At 47.7% G+C, this 21,957-nt stretch overlaps 1 protein-coding gene across 2 annotated transcripts in view; it reads left to right on the top strand.

The window, feature by feature from the left end:
• Window positions 1–10,758: 10,758 nt before the first annotated feature.
• Window positions 10,759–21,957, top strand: part of LOC147008370 (uncharacterized) — a 70,890-nt gene continuing 59,691 nt past the window's right edge. Inside the window, exon 1 of one of the 2 annotated variants that reach the window (XM_085864840.1) lies at window positions 10,759–10,915. The gene's annotated coding sequence lies outside the window, so the exon portion shown is untranslated. Of the gene's footprint in view, window positions 10,994–21,957 lie in introns of both variants that reach the window. The other variant, XM_085864844.1, reaches the window with a different exon arrangement.

Consider the following 21,957-nt stretch of genomic DNA (forward strand, 5'->3'; position numbering starts at 1 on the left):
GATATCGTTCTTCATCCGTTTCCCAAGTGTTTCCCAAGGTATGAAAGCCGTTTTTACCCAAGGTTTGAATTAATTGTTGGGATTGGCTAGATATCCGTTATTGTCAGGTTTTCCCTGTGTGTGTGTGTGTGTGTGTGTGTGTGTGTGTGTGTGTGTGTGTGTGTGTGTGTGTGTGTGTGTGTGTGTGTGTGCGCGCGCGCGCGCGCGCGCGCAACGCGAGGCTCCACAGCACAAACCAGCAAATCGATTTCGATGAAACTTGGCGCACAGGTGCCAAATGCGCTGGGAGTATGCGCGTTTGAGTTTCGTTGCTAAGCAACCACCCGTTGCTATGCAGCGGCCGAAAAACCGCGTTTTAAGAATCCAAATGGTAACTGACAGAGCGCGGCTTCTATGATAGGTAGAGCGACCGGACCAACTCCTGCCTATTCCTTGCATCCCCATCTCGTTATTGCGACAGCATAACGTTCCTCTATCTCTCATAGTTTCCGAATGCGGAAAGGTGGTGAACCAGGGAATATGTTAAGTGACCTTGACCTCGGAAACCGTCGACGACGGAATATTCAAATTCGATGTATGGATAGAGTTTAATAACTACTACAAAATTGAACCGCAGCATTTTTCCAGATTCGATCACCAAGGGTGTCGGCGCTGAAATACGCAAAATTCGAAAAATACTTTTTCTCGACTTACGTTCACTATTTTCAATACTTGTCCTACAGTTTTGAATGTGGAGAAACGAGACTTCGGAATTAAACACTTCGAGATATTTAGAAAATTTTACTCGAGCCGATTTTTTATTTCGGTTTCATTTTTCAAATGGTAGTCCTGTGAGGAGTGCCAGTTGGCAAAATACGCAATCGGAAAAATCTTGCCAGACACAGGAACAATTGTATGTGAACCAATATGTCTTGGCAATGAATCTTCGTCGGTGGATCGGTCAGAATGAAAAGCAACGTATCCAGCGCTTCGATCCGAGCGGATCCCTCGTCGCCTACCGGCTTGTTCAAATTATTAATTTTCCCAAGGGAAACAGCTGTTTCCCAAGGGTTTGAAAGCTGTTTTTTCCCAAGGTTTGAATTAATTGTTCAAATTATTAATTAATCCCAAGGTTTGAATTTTCCCAAGGGAAACATCTGTTTCCCAGGTTTGAAAGCTGTTTTTTCCCAAGGTTTGAATTAATTGTACAAATTATTAATTAATACCAAGGTTCGAATTTTCCCAAGGGAAACAGCTGTTTCCCAAGGTTTGAAAGTTTGTTTTTTTTGCATGTGCAGCCACACACGTACTGGCACGCGAGAGTGAAGGAACGGCCTGTGTGGTTGTTGTTTCTGGCACGCAGTTTGAATTGTTTTTTTTTCTGTACGTACAGCCACACACGTACAGCCATGCACGTATGGGCACGCACGTACGGGCATGCGAGAGCGAAGGAACGGCCTGTGGTTGTTGTTTCTGGCACGCAGTTTGAAAGTTTTTTTTTTTCACGTACAGCCACACACGTACAGGCACGCGAGAGTGAAGGAACGGCCTGTGAGTTGTTGTTTCTGGTACGCAGTTTGAAATTTTTTTTTTGCACGTACAGCCACACACGTACGGCCACGCACATACGGCCATTCACGTATGGGCACGCACGTACGGGCATGCAAGAGCGAAGGAACGGCCTGTGTAGTTGTTGTTTCTGGTACGCGGTTTGAAAGTTTTTTTTTTCCACGTACGGGCACGCACGTACGGGCACGCGAGAGCGAAGGAACAGACTGTGTGGTTGTTATTTCTGGCACGTGGTTTGAAAGTTTTTTTTGTTTGTTTTTGTACATACAGCCACGCACGTATGGGCACGCACGTAGGGGCACGCACATACGGGCACGTACGTACGGGCCCGCACTAGTCTATCTATAATTCCAGCAATCTTTGTGTGTGTCTGTCTGTATGTCTGTCTGCGACCGCTGTTTCTCGATGACCGCCGGTCCGATCTAATTGAAACTTGCCAGGAATATTGCTGGGGCCCTGTGGATGTTCCTTTTCAAGGTTTGATATTAATCGGACAAGCGGTTCCCAAGTTATGGCCATTTATTTATCAACCAATGAGAGAACACGGTGCTCTGACGTCATGATTGACATCACAATTATTTTTTTTGCTTTTTTGCACGTACGGGCACGCATGTACGGGCACGCATGTACGGGCACGCACGTACAGGCACGCAGAGTGAAGGAACGGCCTGTGTGTTTGTTGTTTCTGGCACGTGGTTTGAAAGTTTTTTTTTTGCACGCACGGCCACGCACGTACGGGCATGCATGTACGGCCACGCACGTACGGGCATGCCCGTAGGTACGTCATCCATCAGATCCTTCAAAATATGTTGGTTGCAAAATCTGTGATAGGTGTACGGGATTACGCACGTTCGGGCACGCACCTATGGGCCCGGATGAGTTTAATTACAATGATTGGTTGCAACGGGGGATGGGAATACAAGGGGTAAATCAATCTATCTATAATTCCAGCAGTGTGTGTGTGTGTGTGTGTGTGTGTGTGTGTGTGTGTGTGTGTGTGTGTGTGTGTGTGTGTGTGTGTGTGTGTGTGTGTGTGTCTGCAACCGCCGTTTCTCGACAACCGCCGGTCCGATCTGATTAAAACTTGCCAGGAATATTGCCGAGGCCCCGCGGATGTGCCTTTTCAAGGTTTGATGTCAATCGGACGAGCAGTTCCCAAGTTACGGCCATTTATCTGTCAACCAATGACAATACACGGTGCTATGACATTACGAATGACGTCACAATTGTTATTTATTTATTTATTATTATTATTTATTTGCATGATTGATGGTCTAATCTGATTGAAACTTGCCAGGAATCTTGCTGTGGACCCGCGGATGTGCCTTTTCAAGGTTTGATATTAATCGGATAAGCAGTTCCCAAGTTACGGCCATTTATCTGTCAACCAATGACAAGACACGGTGATATGACGTCACAAAAATATTTATTTATTTTTTGCACGATTGACGTCACAATTCTTCTTTTTCTTCGTTTGGTATGACGTCACAATCGACGCTGGGGACCTGAGTATGTGCCTTTTCAAGGTTTGATACCATTCTTCATCCGTTTCAGCTGTTTCCCAAGTGTTTCCCAAGGTTTGAAACCTGTTTTTTCCCAAGGTTTAAATTAATTGTTCAAATTATTCATGAATCATGTTCAAATTATTGTTCAAATTATTCATGAAACCTTTTCAAGGTTTGAACTTTCCCAAGGGAAACACCTGTTTCCCAAGGGTTTGAAAGCTGTTTTTTCCCAAGGTTTGAATTGTTGTGCTTGGTAGACATTTGGGAATACATTTACAGAGAGGGGCGAGAGGAGGGGCGAGAGAGGGGGTGAGAGAAGGGGCATCACAATTCAAGAGAGGGCGAGAGAGGAGGGGTGAGAGTTGGGGTGAGAGAGAGGGGCGAGAGAGGAGGGGCGAGACGAGGGGGGAGAGAGGGGGCATCACAATTCTTCTTCTTCTTTGTTTGATTTGACGTCACAATTGACGCTGAGGACCTGAGTATGTTTCCCAGGTGTTTCCCAAGTTATGGCCATTTATGATACAGTTGGTCCGATCTAATTGAAAAAATGCCCCAATCCAGTCTTCGTTTACGAGAGCGAAGGAACGGCGCTGCACATATTGGCACGCACCTACGAGCCTGCACATTCGGGCCGCACTCGTTGTAATAAAATCTCAATAAAACCCCTTAACCCTGACCGGTACACTGCTATACGCCCACGAAACAACAAACCATCGGAAGACCGTTGAATATCCGAATGCTTATCGGTCCCAAAAATCCACGGGACATAGACAGAAACGAGGGATGGACAAGACAAGAAATTACCAGGCTGTGTCCGGGAGGATATCGCAGGAACCGATGCAAGTTGGCAGCCCAGACAAGTTCTTGCCACAGCGACTGTGCCACCACCCATCATAAATGATATTCGAGTGAATACCACCTGTCGCTTCGCTGATGGGAATACTGTACTGAAATGCGTGATAAAAAGAGGGGGGAGAATGAGGAGGTGGAGGGGGGAAGAGAGAGAAGGGAGGGACAACAAGGAGGAGTGAGAGAGCGAGGCGGGAGGGAGAGTGAGGAGGGGTGGGGGAAGGTAAGACAGTATGAGGTGAGAGGAAGGGAAGGCAGACGTGCGATGAAGTGTTAATTTCGATCCATACTGTCTCATCAAAATCATTCTGCACGGAATAACAGTGAAGATAGAAACAAAATGTCTGAAATCCATTTTCTACTGGTCACACTATGATACCTCCCGGAGACAAACACCGCTTGGACATGTCCGGAGATAAACGCAAGCGAAAGCTAAAATAAGCGAAAGCCAAAGTCACATTTCAATGATGTACTTTAATTAGTCCGTGAGAGTAGACCGTGTAAAATTGCATCATTTAATGCATGAAATCGAACCAAGCTCCTAATTTGAAAACGATGACTCTCACAAAAGCGATGTATATGGCGATTAGTATTTGTGATGAACAGGCATTCGATAATATGAATGAGGAAAGTGAAAAAAAAACAGGTTTATCGTTCAGCCTGTTCCAAGTCAAGGCGTGGTTCAGTAGGCCAAAAAACATGGCGGCTTCAGACCCCAGCGAGGTGACTCAGGATCCCCCTTAAGACCCCAGAGAGTGAGGTGATCGAGGATGGCGCCTGATATAGGATACAGTTTAAAAAGGCCGTTAATTATCTTCAAAAGAGGAACCCAAACACCCAGTTACCACTCATGTACTTCCTTGGAGTTTTCTTCGGATGCATGCAGAGTTGCAGGCTGTTCAGTTTCATGGTTTTGGAGTTTTATAGAAGAAGAAGAAGAAGAAGAAGAAGAAGAAGAGCAATACAGGATGGGCATCGAGAAATTCCAATAATAGGATCATATGTCATCATTTCCCTTCATTTTAATCGACTTTCGTTATTATTTAAACTTCTTCACACAATAAACAAAGAAGAAGGAAGAAAAAAAATCGTTTTGTTCTTGTTTCATTATTTTTTATTGAAATTTTCACATGAGCATTAAATAATTAAGGATAATTGAATTCATTTGAACTGAATTCATCTTCAAATAAATGAGTCTTCTTTGTTCCACGTGTCCCAGCGCAGGTAGACCCTTGAAGGAGATGTCCGTCTTCTTGGGGCTTAGCTGAGCGATCTCTTAACCCTGGATCTTCGAGTGTCCTTGAGCGAGATCCTGGGTGTCCTTGAGCGAGATCATCTTCTTGAGCTGGATCTCCGTCTCCTTGAGCTAGAAGACCGTCGTCTTCTGCGAGATAAGCGTTTCCTTGAGCGAGATCGCCTTCTGAACGGGGAGCGTGTTCTTGAGCTCGATCTTCGGCTCCTGGAGCGGGAGCGTCTCGTTGAGGTGGAGCGTCTTCTTGAGCGAGATCGCCTTCTGAACGGGGAGCGTGTTCTTGAGCTAGATCTCCGACTCCTGGAGCGGGAGCGTCTCGTTGAGGTGGAGCGTCTTCTTGAGCGAGATCTCCGTGTCTTTGGGAGGGACCGTCTTCTTGAGCCACTTCTCTTCCGTGACCGAGAGAGCTTCACTCTCTTTGTTGTCCTCCTCCTGGACCTCCTTCTCCCACTCCTGGTTCTTTTGAGTGAGGAACCTCTCGTCCTGGATCTCGATCTTGCTCTGCTCGTAGCTCTCATCCGTTTAGCTCTCACTAGACCAGGCTGTTCTCCCTTGATGGTTGAGTGCCGGATGTTCTTGGCCCGAATTAATCTTCTTGCCTTTGCCATTGTGACGTCATTCGGAAGGGCAGTTGGAAATTGTGATTGGGTTCGGGACTACATGAAATCTAAAGGCGGACGTCTGAGGAAACACCAAACGTGAGTGTTGTGAGCTGTGTTTCAGGGCATCGAAAGTGGGCGTGGGCAAGTGGAATAAGGGTGAAAGTTGGGCGTGGTTTGTGGGAAGGGGGCGTGGCTTGTGACAAAAACTTGATGTGTGGCTCTGGGGGATCTCAGAGCAGAACATTGAAGGAGGTTTACCATTTCATCTCCGCTCAACAAAGACATTTAAACTGAGAACCAAGTTCTGACATATTGTTTGTCAATCTTCTTGATGGTGATGAGTGCCACAAGAGAATAAACCACATTAGCTCTCTTCATAAGTTTAATGTAATGATGTTAGTATGATAGGTAATATAGAGGTTAGAGGATGGCGGGTGTCTCTCTGACTCATCTATCTATAATTCCAGCAATCTCTGTGTGTCTGTCTGTCTGTCTGTCTGTCTGCGACCGCCGTTTCTCGCCGGTCCGATCGGATTGAAACTTGCCAGGAATATTGCCGGGGACCCGCGGATGTGCCTTTTCGAGATTTGATATCGATCGGACGAGCGGTTCCCAAGTTACGGCCATTTATCTGTCGACCAATGACAAGACACGGTGCTATGATATCACGAATGATGTCACAATTAATGTTTATTTATTTATTTTTATTTCTTTATTTTTTTTGCACGATCGACGGTCCGATCTGATTGAAACTTGCCAGGAATATTGCTGGGGACCCGCGGATGTGCTTTTCAAGGTTTGATATGAATCGGAGAAGCGGTTCCCAAATTACGGCCATTTATCTGTCAACCAATGACAGGACAGGTTTCCATTAAGTTACGAATGATGTCACAATTAATCTTTTTAAAACTATTTATTAATGTAATCTTTTTTGCACGATTGACGTCACAATTCTTCTTCTTCGTTTGGTATGACGTCACAATCGACACTGAGGACCTGATTATGTGCCTTTTCAAAATTTGATATCGTTCTTCCTCATCCATTTCAGCTGTTTCCCAAGTGTTTCCCATGGTTTGAAAGCTGTTTTATCCCAAGGTTTGAATTAATTAATTAATCCCAAGGTTTGATTATTATTTCATTATTAATTTATTTAATTATTTAATCCCAAGGTTTGATTATGATGCAAATTATTAATTAATCCCAAGGTTTGAATTTTCCCAAGGGAAACAGCTGTTTCCCAAGGGTTTGAAAGCTGTTTTTTTTCCCAAGGTTGGAATTAATCGTTGTGCTTGGTTGACATTTGTGAATACATTTACAGAGAGAGGGACGAGAGAGGAGGGGGAGAGAGAAGGGGGAGGGAGGAGGGGGAGAGGGGGAGAGGGGGCGAGAGAGAGGAGGGGGACAGAGGAGGGGTGAGAGGGGGAGAGCGGGGTGAGAGGGGGTGGCAAGAGAGAGGGAGGGAGAGAGGAGGGGGAGAGACGGGGAAGAGAGGAGGGGTGAGACTAGGGATGAGAGAGGGGGAGAGAGTGGGGGGCAAGAGAGGGGAGGGAGAGAGGAGGGGGACAGAGGAGGGGGAGAGGGGGAGAGAGGGGGCGAGAGAGAGGAGGGGGACAGAGGAGGGGTGAGAGGGGGTGAGAGAGGGTGGCAAGAGAGGGGAGGGAGAGAGGAGGGGGAACAGAGGAGGGGGAGAGAGAAGGGCGAGAGAGGGGGTGAGAAGGGGGCAAGAGAGGGGAGGGAGAGAGGAGGGGGACAGAGGAGGGGAGAGCGGGGAGAGCGGGGTGAGAGGGGTGGCAAGAGAGGGGAGGGAGAGAGGAGGGGAGAAAGGGGGAAGAGAGGAGGGGTGAGACTAGGGGTGAGAGAGGAGGGAGAGAGTGGGGGGCAAGAGAGGGGAGGGAGAGTGGAGGGGGACAGAGGAGGGGAGAGAGGGGGAGAGAGAAGGGCAGGAGAGGGGGATGACAGGGGTGCAAGAGAGGGGAGAGAGAAAGGTGAGAGAGGGGGTGAGAGGGGGGCAAGAGAAGGGAGAGAGGAGGGGGTGAGAAGGGGGGCAAGAGAGGGGAGGGAGAGAGGAGGGGGGACAGAGGAGGGGGAGAGGGGGAGAGCGGGGTGAGAGGGGGTGGCAAGAGAGGGGAGGGAGAGAGGAGGGGGAGAGAGGGGGAAGAGAGGAGGGGTGAGACTAGGGATGAGAGAGGGGGAGAGAGTGGGGGGCAAGAGAGGGGAGGGAGAGAGGAGGGGACAGAGGAGGGGAGGGGGAGTGGGGGAGAGAGGGGGCGAGAGAGAGGAGGGGGACAGAGGAGGGGTGAGAGGGGGTGAGAGACGGTGGCAAGAGAGGGGAGGGAGAGAGGAGGGGGAGAGAGAAGGGCGAGAGGAGGGGGAGAGAGAAGGGAGAGAGGAGGGCGAGAGAGAAGGGCGGGAGAGGGGGTGACAGGGGGGCAAGAGAGGGGAGAGAGAAAGGTGAGAGAGGGGGTGAGAGGGGGGCAAGAGAAGGGAGAGAGGAGGGGTGAGAAGGGGGGCAAGAGAGGGGAGGGAGAGAGGAGGGGGACAGAGGAGGGGGAGAGAGAAGGGTTAGAGAGAGGGGTGAGGGGGCAAGAGAAGGGGGAGAGAGGGGCAAGAGAGGGGGTGAGAGGGGGGCAAGAGAGGGGAGGGAGAGAGGAGGGGGACAGAGGAGGGGGAGAGAGGAGGGGGAGAGAGGAGGGGGAGAGAGGGGGGGAGAGAGAGGGTGCATCACAATTCTTCTTCTTAGTTTGATATGATGTCACAATTGATGCTGGGGACCTGATACTGCAGGCAGGAAGCTGCACATACTGGCACGCACCTATGGGCACGCCCCTATGGGCCCGCACTAGAACAAACACAAGTCGGATAAGAATTTTGATTTTGACATAAAAGCTCGCAAGGGAGTGAGCGTGAGTGAGCGACAACGAGCGTCAGAGAGTGTCTGTTGAGTGGTTGAAGGTTACAACTGCTTGTGAGAATATCCCTTATGGGCCAATTCCGTGTCTTAGAGAGTCGTTTGAGGACTCGTTCAACTCGAGGGAGTCTGAGGTGCACTGTGGATCCGGATCTCACATGAGCCACAGCATTATCAAAAATTATACACTTCATATAATTACCAGCAGACTGCAAGCAATTCCTCGGATGCATTGGACGTGCATACAATGAGATGGTTACCAAGGTTACAATGAGACGCCAGCTCCCAGATGCCAAAAAAAACCACATTTTAACTCGAAATTTGATGTTGGGTAATTCCAAGTAGAACTTTCAACTTTGCTTTGGCCGTGAAGCGTGGGGGGTTTGCGATGGCGTGCCATCGACTTTGCTTGAGTTATCATGTTGCAATGAGATGCTTCTATGAATTGTTGCCATGGCAAAAATAACTTCAGTGACGTCATAGATAGATGTATTGTGATACACAAGAGCATTAGCAAACTAGAAGGGAACTCTTCGACGTCGTGACCTCACCAGAGATGCCTCCACCCACATTAGTACATCATTATACAGACTTGTACCAAGTTTGATTTGAATTCCTCAACCCAGATTAAAAATATTAAATGATTCTAGATGCCAGACCATGCATCTGATCAGGATAAAATTTAAAACATATACCTTATATTCCCCCATCACGACTCGATCATAATGCTGACGTTTCACGTCGATTGATGAAAGAACGTCAAGCAGTTCTGTGGAAGAAAATTTTTAAAGGTTTATACTTACAAACAAAATCAGAGCTGACAAACCATGTGACCTATGACGTCATAGATGGAAACATTTTGTTACTTTTTGTCATACCTGTGAAGTTTCGCCTCGATCTGTTCGGCCGTTTCGGAGAAGAGGATTTTGAAGGTTTTTATGTTAAAAACAATATGACTGCCTAACCATGTGATCGATGACATCATCAATGTTTTCCCCCACACAATTTAGTCCAAGATGACCCTCAACATTTCTCATACTGATCGGATAAAGTGTTCGACATATGGATAAAGTGTTCGACGTCATAAATGGCCATAACTTGGGAGGCACTTGTCCGATTAATATCAAACCTTGAAAAGGCACAAACTCAGGTCCCCAGCAATATTCCTGGCAAGTTTCAATTAGATCGGTCCAGGGGTTGTCGAAAAACAACGGTCACAGACACACACACAGACACACACAGACACACACACACAGACACACACACAGACACACACACACAGACACAGACACACACACAGACACACACACACACAGACACACACACAGACACACACACACACACACACACACACACAGACACAGACACACACACACACAGACACACACACACACGGACACACACAGACACACACACATACACACACACACAGACACACACACAAGGACACACACACAGACACACACACATACACACACACACACAGACACACACACACAGACACACACACACACACAGACACACACACACACATACACACACACACACAGACACACACACACATACACACACAGACACACACACACACAGACACACACTTAGACACACACACACACACAGACACACACACACACAGACACAGACACACACACACACACACACACAGACACACACACACAGACACACACACAGACACACAGACACACACACACAGACACACACACACACACAGACACACACACACAGACACACACACACACACACAGACACACACACACACAGACACACACACACAGACACACACACACACACACACAGACACACACAGGCACACACACACACACACACAGACACACACACAGATTGCTGGAATTATGCACAGATCGATGACCCCACAGCCTGCACTGTTGAGGAGATCGTGGACGTGGTGTTCGTGCTTGTGGAGGGGGTTAAGGGGAGGGGAAGAGAGAGGGGCGGGGTTCTCCGTCGTGGATTGATATCAAAACGTGGAGGGCGGGGCCAGGGCGGACGAGCGCGCGAGAGGGCACGAGCGGAGGGCGGGGCCAGAGCGGAGGGCGGGGCCAGAGCAGGGCGGACGAGCGCGCGAGAGGGCATGAGCTGAGGCCCGTTGGTGGACGGAGCCTTGTGGTGGTCGACGAGGGCGTCCAAGAGAGACGTGTACGATGGAACGGGCATGCAGACACCTGGGACATCGACATGAAGATCGTGGGCGCTGAGAGGGCTCGTTACGGTCAGACTTGTCCGAAACCGATGTCTGTTCTTGTCCGCATGTTCCTCCTCCTCCTCCCCATCGTGTGGTGTTCAAACAGTAAGTGAGTTGAGGTGAAGACCCGTGTTCAATATTTAGCGCTTGGTTGGTCTCATCATCGCACGTACATGACCGGATCTTCCACAGAACCAAACGGCTTACCCTTTGTCCGACGTGCAGGGACAAGCCATGGACAGAACACAATGTGGACTCTTTCTTTTGTTCTGCACATGGCTTGTCCCTACATCATTACCTGCATCGTTTAGAATGTTTTATTGATTTAGAATGTTTGTCTGCACAGAATACATGATGGGGAATGTCTTGTGAATATGTTAACATGACAACACCGAACATGTACTGTGGGTGGCAATGATCACAAAATGGCGCCGTCAGTACAAAATGGCGCCCTCAGTATAAAATGGCGCCCTCAGTATAAAATGGCGCCCTCAGTATAAAATGGCGCCCTCAGTATAAAATGGCGCCCTCAGTATAAAATGGTGCCCTCAGTACAAAATGGCGCCCTCAGTACAAAATGGCACCCTTAGTATAAAATGGTGCCCTCAGTATAAAATGGCGCCCTCAGTATAAATGGCGCCCTCAGTACAAAATGGCTCCCTCAGTTTAAAATGTCGCCGTCAGTATAAAATGGCACCCTCAGTATAAAATGGCGCCCTCAGTATAAAATGGCACGTTCAGTATAAAATGGCGCCCTCAGTATAAAATGGCGCCCTCAGTATAAAATGGCGCCGTCAGTATAAAATGGCGCCCTCAGTATAAAATGGCGCCGTCAGTATAAAATGGCGCACTCAGTATAAAATGGTGCCCTCAGTCCAAAATGGCGCCCTTAGTATAAAATGGTGCCGTCAGTACAAAATGGCGCCCTCAGTATAAAATGGCTTCCTCAGTATAAAATGGCTTCCTCAGTACAAAATGGCGCCCTTAGTATGAAATGGCGCCCTCAGTATAAAATGGCGTCCTCAGTATAAAATGGCACCCTCAGTACAAAATGGCGCCCTGAGTATAAAATGGCGCCCTCAGTACAAAATGGCATCCTCAGTATAAAATGGCTTCCTCAGTATAAAATGGCTTCCTCAGTACAAAATGGCGCCCTTAGTATGAAATGGCGCTCTCAGTATAAAATGGCGCCCTCAGTATAAAATGGCACCCTCAGTACAAAATGGCGCCCTGAGTATAAAATGGCGCCCTCAGTACAAAATGGCGCCCTTAGTATGAAATGGCGCCCTCAGTACAAAATGGCGCCCTTAGTATAAAATGGCACCCTCAGTATAAAATGGCGTCCTCAGTATAAAATGGCGCCCTTAGTATAAAATGGTGCCCTCAGTATAAAATGGCGCCCTCAGTATAAATGGCGCCCTCAGTACAAAATGGCTCCCTCAGTATAAAATGGCTCCCTCAGTATAAAATGGCGCCGTCAGTATAAAATGGCGCCCTCAGTATAAAATGGCGCCCTCAGTATAAAATGGCGCCCTCAGTATAAAATGGCGCGTTCAGTATAAAATGGCGCGTTCAGTATAAAATGGTGCGTTCAGTATAAATGGCGCCGTCAGTATAAAATGGCGCCCTCAGTATAAAATGGCGCCCTCAGTATAAAATAGCACCCTCAGTATAAAATGGCGCCGTCAGTATAAAATGGCGCCCTGAGTATAAAATGGTGCCCTCAGTATAATATGGCGTCCTCAGTATAAAATGGCGCCCTCAGTACAAAATGGCGCCCTCAGTATAAAATGGCGGCCTCAGTACAAAATGCCGCCCTCAGTACAAAATGGCTGCCATATGATTGATCAGGGCTTCACACTCGTGAGTGAACTTCGAGTCGCTGAGATTGCCAACCAATGGGAGAATGACAAACCACTGTTTAACAAATAATAAAAACATTTTTAAAATGTTCAAAAAGGTTGTTTGGATGTTACTCGAAAAAATATACATTTTTCTCAACATTGTGTAAAAAAGTGTCTTCAGTGTTACAATCATCTTGTCTCGTCAATAAACATCCCTAATGAATTTTTCCATTACGGGCGTGTGGGCGGAACGTCTCTAATGGAATTTTACATAACGGGCGTGTGGGCGGAACGTCTCCAATGGAATTTTCCAGAACGGGCGTGTGGGCGGAACGTCTCCAATGGAATTTTCCATTACGGGCGTGTGGGCGGAACGTCTCCAATGGAATTTTCCATAACGGGCGTGTGGACAGAACGTCTCCAATGGAATTGTCCATTACGGGCGTGTGGGCGGAACGTCTCCAATGGAATTTTCCATCACGGGCGTGTGGGCGGAACGTCTCCAATGGAATTTTCCAGAATGGGAGTGTGGGCGGAACGTCTCCAATGGACTTTTCCATTACGGGCGTGTGGGCGGAACGTCTCCAATGGAATTTTCCATCACGGGCGTGTGGGCGGAACGTCTCCAATGGAATTTTCCAGAATGGGCGTGTGGGCGGAACGTCTCCAATGGAATTTTCCATAACGGGCGTGTGGGCGGAACGTCTATAATGGAATTTTTCATCACGGGCGTGTGGGCGAAACGTCTCCAATGGAATTTTCCATAACGGGCGTGTGGGCGGAAGTCTCCAATGGAATTTTCCATAACGCACGTGTGGGCGGAACGTCTGCAATGGAATTTTCCATAATGGGTGTGTAGGCGAACGTCTCCAATGGAATTTTCCACAACGGGTGTGTGGACAGAATGCTTCGAATGAAATTTTCCAGAACGGGCGTGTGGGCGGAACGTCTGTAATGGAATTTTCCATAACGGGCGTGTGGGCGGAACGTCTCCAATGGAATTTTCCATAACGGGCGTGTGGGCGGAACGTCTCCAATGGAATTTTCCATAACGGGCGTGTGGGTGGAATGTCTCCAATGGAATTTTCCATAACGGGCGTGTGGACAGAACGTCTCCAATGGAATTTTCCATAACTGGTGTGTGGGCGGAACGTCTCCAATGGAATTGTCCATAACGGGTGTGTGGGCGGAACGTCTCCAATGGAATTTTCCATCATGGGCGTGTGGGTGGAACGTCTCCAATGGAATTTTCCATAACGGGCGTGTGGGCGGAACGTCTCCAATGGAATTTTCCATAACGGGCGTGTGGGCGGAACGTCTCCAATGGAATTTTCCATTACGGGTGTGTGGGCGGAACGTCTAATGGAATTTTCCACAACAGGCGTGTGGGTGGAACGTCTCCAATGGAATTTTTCATAACGGGCGTGTGGGCGAAACGTCTCCAATGGAATTTTCCATTACGGGCGTGTGGGTGGAACGTCTCCAATGGAATTTTTCTTCACGGGCGTGTGGGCGAAACGTCTCCAATGGAATTTTCCATAACGGGTGTGTGGGTGGAACGTCTCCAATGGAATTTTCCATAACGCACGTGTGGGCAGAACATCTCCAATGGAATTTTCCATAATGGGTGTGTAGGCGAACGTCTCCAATGGAATTTTCCATAACGGGTGTGTGGACAGAACGTTTCTAATGAAATTTTCCAGAACGGGCGTGTGGGCGGAACGTCTCTAATGGAATTTTCCATAACGGGCGTGTGGGCGGATCGTCTCCAATGGGATTTTCCATAACGGGCGTGTGGGTGGAACGTCTCCAATGGAATTTTCCATAACGGGCGTGTGGGCGGAACGTCTCCAGTGGAATTTTCCATAACAGGCATGTGGACAGAACGTCTCCAATGGAATTTTCCATAACGGGTGTGTGGGCGTGGCTTGACTCGTGCGGTCCTGTGGAGACACAGCAGGAAAGTGGTTGCAAGGGGGAACAAACTGCCACCTCCCCCCCCGATATACAGAGTCTTTTTATTTCGATTAAAAACACACTCTCAACAGATTACTGACGCACAGTTTTTTTAATATATCGTGTGTGGAATATGTTTAACATCGAGGGAGTTTATATTCATGTTAAATATTTTCATGTTAAAAATATCACATTGATTTTAATTGTTAAGTACAGTTCCCCATTCCTCAACACTTTGGTGAGATCGGTCAACACCAACACAATATTCAAACATTTGTGGTTCTGTGGGTGCTCTATGAGACGTGTCTGTGAGTGTGAGTGAGATTTAGCACTTGGTTGGTCTCATCATCGCTCGTACATGACCACATCCTCCACAGAACCAAAAGGCTTACCCTTTGTCCGACTTGCAGGGACAAGCCCTGTAGAGAACACAATGTCGAGAACATTACGTAGACCCCACATTGCCTTCTGTAATCGGCTTGTCCCTGCATCATTGCCTGCATGTTTAGAATGTTTGTCCACACAGAATACATGATGGGGAATGTCGATAGTGAATATGTTAATGTGACACCACCGGACATGTGCTGTGGTTGGCATGATCACAAAATGGGGCCCTCAGTACAAAATGGTGGCCGTATGATGTATCGGGGCAACAATTGTGAGTGAAGTGAGGCCAGCTGAGATTTCCAACCAATGGGTTAATGGCAAACCACTGTTTAACAAATATTGGAACCATTTTTAAAAATTCAAAAAGGATGTTGGGATGTTCCTCCAAAAAGTATGTAAAGAGGTGTAATGAAAGAAAGAAAGAAAGAAAGAAATAAAGAGGTGCAATCTCCAGCTTATCGGCTTCAACTCACTCAATTTGAAGGAGTTTTGTTCCGAGGGCTCTTTGACTTGTTTCTCTTTGTTGCAATCTCTGCTCTCTTCCTTGTTTAAAAATGTTTTTTATGACTTGTTTCTTTACTTTTTAAAATACACCAGTGAGTTATGCTTTGCTTACACATTGTAACCAATAACGACCCGTGCTTCCCCATTGTCTCGTGTTGCTCACCTGCATTTGATTTTTAATTTACTTAAATTTTCATTCGTTTATATTTTCATTTACGGATGTTTTCCAATGGTTCTGTGAGTTTTCCCGGTGTATCGGCTTTGATGTCCATCGGCTCGCAAAATTTCATCTTTCTCCATCACCCGGATGGTACCGATCTTAAATATCAGTTGGTGAGTCGGTGGTTGGAATGACCTTTGCAAATTAGATTACACAAGCTGCTTGAAATGAAGAAGTTCGACCACTGATTTAAAAAAGTTGTCGTACATACTTAAAAGACGTGCTCAAATTGTAATGGTACTGTACGTACTTTATGGACGATCCAACATTCTGAATAACACCTACGTTCTGTCACCCACTTCCTGATAATATTCCATCGTTAAACACGCCCATATATTGGTCCTCTGGAAAATGTCTAGTAGCCCCGCCCCCCATCTGGCTGATTGACAGGAGTAATCCCGCCCTCCCCTCCGATCCCTTCCTATTATTTTACAAAGCAGTGCAGTTTTGTGTGCTTTTTGTGGAATCGTTTCAAGCTATTGTAATTTCGACAGCGAAGGATTTTCTGCATTAAGTACAACTCTGTCCAATGCTTCCAGTCCTTGCTATTGAAAGAGGCAGCTCGGAGATACAATACACTACACTCCCTGAAGATTATTATTATGATCAGCTGATATGGAATTTAAATTCTTAATTTAAATTCCAGACAAGGTGTTGTCATCGCGCACTGTCTGTATGTCCGTCCGTCAGGTCAGGTATGGGAGCATGTGCCAGAACAGCGCATCGCTGCGTCCACTTTCCGCCGGTACTCCAGGGGCCTCCGTCTGGCCATCCCCCAGGCAGATGCCAGGCCCATCCCCATCTCCTTGAGATGATGGTCAACCTGCTGCAACCATGAAGCACGTGGTCGGCCCACTGGCCTCCTCCACTCATGAGACTCCCTCGCTGAGAGAATCTGGTGAGCAGGATCAGCGTCAGGAAAACGAGCCACATGTCCATACAGCCGCAGCTGACGCTCACGGACTATGCAGGTAACAAATCTCATCCAAGTCTCTCTCAGCAACCGCTCGTTAGACACAAAATCCGACCAGCGATAGCCAAGGATTCTCCGAAGAGACCTGGTACCAAAGGAATTAAGTCTCCGTCTCAGATCCTTGGTCAAAGTCCAAGTCTCGCACCCATAGAGCAAGACTGGAAGTATCAAGGACCTGAAGACTCGGACTTTCGTCCTCCCGCACAGGTACCGGCAGCGCCACACCCCATGATCCAGTGAATCCATGACTCCCCAGGCCAGACCCAGACGTCTATTGACCTCCGGCTCACAACCTGCGGAGACATGAATATCACTGCCAAGGTAAGTGAATCTCTCCACGACCTCAACATCCTCACCACAAACAGACACAGACAGGACAGCTGCATCCACGATGTCACCGAAAGCCTGGATCTTAGTTTTGACCCAAGAAATCCGTAATCCCAACGGCTCCGACTCCTCATGCAGCACCTCGAGGGCCCCCAAGAGGATGTCTAAAGTCTCCGCAAAGATGACTGCATCATCTGCAAAATCAAGGTCCGAGATCTTGACATTGCCAAACGATGCACCGCAACTTGATCTCTCCGACATCCTCCCAAAAATCCAGTCCATACAAGTGCTGAAAAGTGTGGGGGCAAGTACACATCCCTGACGAACTCCAGTAACAACTGGAAATAAGTCAGAGATGGTACCACCACACTTCACAGCACTCTCAGTACCAGAGTAGAGTTCAGACATCAGATCGATCAGTTTCGCTGGCACCCCACGAAGACCAAGAATCCTCCAGAGGACATCCCGATTCACTGAATCGAACGCTTTACAGAGATCAACATAGGCTGCAAGCAGCCCCTGCCGAAACTCTCGTCTGCGTTCGGTGAGGACACGAAGTGCAAGGATACGGTCAATCGTTGACCTCTTTGGTGTAAAGCCTGACTGCTCTGGACGCTGGTGCTCAAGCAGATGGTGGCGAACCCTATCAAGAATTATCCGAGCAAAGACCTTGCCCGGCACTGAGAGCAGCGTCACCCCTCGGTAGTTGTTGCAGTCTTGGCGATCACCCTTCCCTTTCCAGAGAGGGACAACAAGGCCCCTTTTCCAGTCAGTTGGGATGATGCCTGTGTTCCAGGCAGAGCACAAAGCTGCATGCAACGACACGAGAGCAGCATTTCCACCAGCCTTGAGAAGTTCAGCATGGATGCCACAGATCCCTGGAGCTTTGCCCCGTTTCAACTGGTTCACCGCAGCCCGTGTTTCCACAAGCGATGGTGGACCACAGTTGATTCGAGGGTCAGCAACAGGGATTGTAACACCCTTGACGTCCAACTCGACAGCTGGGGGATCAGCCTGGTACAACCGCTCAAAGTAACCGGCCCAGCGGGCCTTCACTTCAGACTCCTCTGTCAAGAGCCTACCACTCTCTACTCGAACTGCAGTGCTCCAAGGGATGGGCTTGGATGAACGTAATGCACGAATTCCCCTGTAAGCGGGACGAGAATCACCTGTCCACAGGTGATGCTCTACCCCCTCACAGATTCCTCGCACATAGGCCTCCTTGTCCACCCTCAGTGCACGTACAGTTTTACGCCTCAGCTCCCTGAACAGCTCAGCTCTGCCATTCAGCCTGGCCCTGCGACTCTGGTCAATGGTATCCAGTGTCCCTTGAGAGACAAAATTCTTCTTTGCCCTGCGGTGAACTCCAAGGCATCCACCGGCAACATCAAGGACGGTGGTCTTGAAGGTGCTCCACAACTCTTCAGGACCCCCCAAAGCACCCAGACCCCCCAAGTGTCCACTCAGCCTGTTCGCAAACTCCTCAGCTACTCTCTCATCCCTGAGCTTGGCAACATCCAGCCTAGGCTGGGATGGTACCATTCTCCAGGATTTAAGGTGCAGCTTTAGAGTTGCTACAACAAGCCTGTGGTCAGTATTGAGGAACTGAGCACTCCGGTCGACCCTGCAGTTCTGGATCATCCTCCAACGACCGTCAATGAGGACATGGTCAATCTCCTTTGCCACACCGCCAGCGTTGGAATACCAAGTCCAGCGATGAGCTTGCGGGCGCTGAAATCATGAACCAGCCACCCTAAGTCCATGACTTCTTGCAAAGTCAAGGAACTTAGTGCTATTCTGGTTCATAGTTCCTGACCCATGGGGACCAACACACACCTCATAACCATCCCTATCAGTTCCAGTCGATGCATTGAAATCCCCCAAGACTAGAAGTGTATCTCGTCTGGGGCACTGATCAACCACAGACTCGAGTGTGGCGTAGAATGTGTCCTTCACGGTGAGATCACTCGCCTCAGTCGGAGCATAAATAGAGACCAGGGAAATGACACCTAAGGAGTGACGAATCCTTAATCTCATAATACGCTCGTTGACCGGTGTTACCTCAATTATCATTGGGGTCAGCTTATTGGACACAGCTACAGCAACTCCTTGGGTATGGTAACCATCAGAGCGACCAGACCAATAGTAGGTGTAACCACCCACCATTATCTCGCCGCAATCCGGTCTCCGAACCTCAGAGAGAGCTGCAATCCCGATGTCCAAACGCTTGAGCTCAGATGATAACAGAGACAGGTGATCATCCTCTCTTAGGGATAGGACATTCCAGGCACCCACCCGAAGGGACCGCCTCAGGTTAACCCAAGGAGACCGCCGTCTGGTGGACGACACCTCAGCACCACTCCGACATACTCTCCCGCAATCTGACCCAGGGATGTTACCCCGTGGTTTCCCTCCTATCAAAGATTGGGGGTCCCGAAGGCTTTGCCCCAATCCTGTCATCCGGTGAGCTGCCCTGCGAAGGGAAGCTGCACAGGAGGTACTCCCACGGAGTGGGTTTTCAGATTTTTTTGCGTTTTTGCGTTTTGCGGAATGAAGCGTTTTACGGTGGCCGGAGTGCAAATCCTGCCACCAACCTCCTAATAAGAAGTAACCCAACTGCAGGAGGACGTCTGTAGACACGGTTGGGCACTAGATATGGATGGCCGTTGGCTCACAAGGAGCTCCTCCGCCCTCCGTCCGTCCTTCTCTTATTTTGACTTCTCTGGCCAAACCGCCGGGCCAATCCAGCTGAAATTTGGCAGCAACGTTCCTCTCCTGACTGCAAACAGGAATTGCAAAGCTCGTTCCGGTCACATGACTTGAAGTAGAAAATTGCGTAAAATTCCTTCAAAAATCTTCTCCAGACCCAACGGTCAGAATTCTGCCAAATATTTGTGACAACATGATGATGGGGGTCCTGATGTTAAATTGCGGAGGCCGTGCTGATCACGTGACCGGTTATGTTTCAAAGTGGCAGTCGCCCAAATTCCTTTCAAAATCTTCCTCTCGACCCACCAGTCAGAATGCTACCAATTTGGGATACAACATTAGGCAAGGTAGGGATATTAAAGTGCAGAGGCCGTGATGATCACGTGACCGGAAGTGTGTCAAAGTGGCAGTCGCCTAAATTCCTTTCAAAATCTTCCTCTTGACCCACCAGTCAGAATGCTACCAAATTTGGGATACAACATGAGGCAAGGTAGGGATATTAAAGTGTGGCGGTCATGCCGATCACATGACCGGAAGTGTGTCAAAATGGCCGACTTCGTCAATTTTTGGGAAAATCATGTAAATTCTGTCAAAAATTCTATTTACCCAGGGGGCAAACCGCCCAAATTTTTTTGCGAAAACAGACACGGTCTGCTCTAAAAGTTTGTTGTATATGGTTCGATAACTCCGCTATTCAAGATGGCGTCCAAGATGCCGCCATATTTTTAAATCACCATCACGTCGTCAATTGTTATCTATTTTCATGTGTAATACTTCGTTTCTCTGGTTTTCGAGGTCAGGGAATCTATTTATGATGGTTTCAGAGTGATATGATGTGTTTTATACCATTTATTACATGTTAATATATTATTTTAAGGCAACCATGACACAGAAAATCAACAATAACACTACACAGTAGTTTACTGTTATTGTAAGAACAATAATGGAACAGAATGGTACGAGTTACAAAGAACACAGATTACATGAGAAATGAACTTACTGCACGTGCTTCACAGTTTGGAACGCAAGCGAAATGGCTGAGGCAAATATTCGTAAAATTCATGTCAGTGATACACGCCACAATGTTTCATCATATGAACAGATCTACCACTCAATATAATGCTGCAATACAAGTGTCCATGTGAACAGCTGATGGTATACAGTTAATTGTCACTGTCTGAGTTACTGCTGTCACTGCTGTCAAATGCTGCAGTGTATTTCACTCGGCTGCACTTGGTGGCTGATCCCGGGCAACGACATCCCATGTAACAGGCCACGTTCTTCCTGGCACAGGAACAGTTCTTGTTGCAGTCTTTGGTGCATCCACATGCAATAGCCTTTGTAATTGTCTGTGGCCAGGCTGGTTGAGTTGACAGGACTGGAACTAGTTTGCCATCCTCCAGAGCCCAACCATAATCCACAAATGGGGGAAGCTGAGGCTTGGCAACATGTGCAGTCTTATCTATAAGTTGCAAGAGCTGCACACTGTAGATGTAGAAGGAATGTCTCTTCTGTTGGTGGGAGTAGTTTCAGCATGGTTGACCTGTTGTTCAGGAATTTATAGGCTCTAAACTTTCCAAGATCGCAGTCCTCGAAGTCATCATATCTGTTGGTGTACACAGCAATGACAAGTTTGCGTGCCTGGTTGATGAGGTCTGATGTGATCTGGTTGCGGTTCTGACCTTGCTCATCGAAGTGTTCGAGCTCAGGTATGTCTATGGCAGTGGTTCCCAACCTTTTCTATGCCCCACACCCCTAGGAAATGTTCGATTAATGTTCGCACCCCCTACAAAAGTAATATCACATTTGAAGATGAAGAAGTCTAATTTATAATTTTTGAACCAGAAATTGAACCACATACAATACTGCGGGTGAACAAATTGAACTGAAAAAAATAAGCTTTTAACTCAGTGCATAAAATGCAAGTATAAATTGAGCAATTAGATTCTAATTTGTTCAGAAAAAATTGTAAACAGTAAAATCAATCCCAATTGTGAACATAAAATTAAATGACTTCTTTGCTCCTGCTTCTCATTCACGATTTTGTCAAAACGTGGAACTTTTTTGCTGACTACGATCTGAAGGTCTGCCTGTGGATTCAGGCGATTACTAGATTTTGTCTTGATTGACAAAAGTGAATTGAATCCAC

This window comes from Eptatretus burgeri, chromosome 19, assembly GCF_056783735.1.
Source record: "Eptatretus burgeri isolate ZD-2024b chromosome 19, Ebu_testis_v1, whole genome shotgun sequence".
In the NCBI taxonomy this organism is placed as follows: Eukaryota; Metazoa; Chordata; class Myxini; order Myxiniformes; family Myxinidae; genus Eptatretus; species Eptatretus burgeri.